Source organism: Mus pahari, chromosome 22 (assembly GCF_900095145.1).
Source record: "Mus pahari chromosome 22, PAHARI_EIJ_v1.1, whole genome shotgun sequence".
In the NCBI taxonomy this organism is placed as follows: Eukaryota; Metazoa; Chordata; class Mammalia; order Rodentia; family Muridae; genus Mus; species Mus pahari.
The window spans coordinates 4,252,713-4,254,121 of NC_034611.1; the positions used below are offsets into that span (position 1 = coordinate 4,252,713).

The 1,409-nt window shown below is 47.6% G+C and overlaps 1 pseudogene; it reads right to left on the reverse strand.

The window, feature by feature from the left end:
* Positions 1–277: 277 nt before the first annotated feature.
* Positions 278–579, reverse strand: LOC110338952 (annotated as a pseudogene).
* Between the last annotated feature and the right edge of the window lie 830 nt (positions 580–1,409).

The following is a 1,409-nucleotide window of genomic DNA, read 5'->3' on the forward strand; positions in this document are numbered from 1 at the left end:
TGTGCAAGTAAAGCAAGTTGAGTAAATGTCATTCCGTGCAGAAGACGCCTTTAAAAACACTGAACTGAGCCGGGCGTGGTGGCACACACCTTTAATCCCAGCACTCGGGAGGCAGAGGCAGGCGGATTTCTGAGTTTGAGGCCAGCCTGGGCTACAAAATGAGTTCCAGGACAGCTAGGGCTATACAGAGAAACCCTGTCTCAAAACAAACAAACAAACAAACAAACAAACAAACCCCATTGAACTGCCTTCTCAGCGTCTCCCACGCGGGTCGGTGCTAGTTGGAGACGTTTTGGAGCAGAGTGGTATTATCTCCTTTTAGCGTGGTCCGACCCAGTTTCCTTGACTTTGCTTTACAATGAATCTCTTCTGCATCGTCTAACCCGAGGTTCATGCACTCATCAAGGTCGATACCACAACCCTCTATCCACATACTCTTGCTCATACAGCCACACCTGAATCCCAGATCTATTCTGCCAGTATCTGAAGATAAGGCTGATGGACTGCACCATCACCTTCTGCACCTTCTGGCCCTGGCCGCGGTACGCCATGGTGGAAGTCACCAAGACCACACGAGTAGGAAGGTCACTGATGGGGGATCTAGACTAAACAGACTGAAGAATAAATGAGATGATAATTCTTTTCAGTGCCGGAGATCAAGCTTTGTGCTTCAGAGGCAAGTGCTTGCTCTAGCACTGAGCTACATCTCAGTTCTGGTCATTTTTAAGACAATGAAACCATCAAAGTTAGAAGTCTTAGGGTTTCTATTCTAAGCAACAGGTTCTAGTGTTGTTATAAAACACTCAGACCAAGAGCAGCTTGGGCAGAAAGGGTTGATTTCAGCTTAGGGTTCTTAGGTTTCAGTCCTTCATGGGAGACACAGGACTGAAGAGGCCATGGAGGAGTGCTGCTTTCTGGCTTGCTCACACTGCTTTCTCATACCATCCAAGACGTAATGCAGGGGAGGCACCAGCCCTTACGGGATGCACCCACCCACATCCACCCACATCAATCATTGATCAAGAAAACGTACCACAGGCTTATCCAGAGGCCACTCAGGGGGCATTTTCTCAACTGAGGTTCCTTCTTCCAAAATGGCTCCAGCATGTATCAAGTTGATGTAAAACAGTAGCTGTCACTATAGGAAATCACGCTAAGGAAATCCTGCATTCTCTGTATTGCTAGGTGTAATGTTTTTCTGCGTCACACGCATACTGGCGCCGTGTCTGCGTGGGCAGAAAACACCTTGGGGTGGGTTCGTACTGCAGAGCTAAACTTCCTGAAAATAGAGATGAGCTACAAGAAAGAATACTATTTATTAATAACACGCGGGAGAACCCAACCCTCTCCCACATGTCCCATTGTCTCTGCTGAGTGTGTCTCTCAGTCCCAATGACGCATGTCTCAAT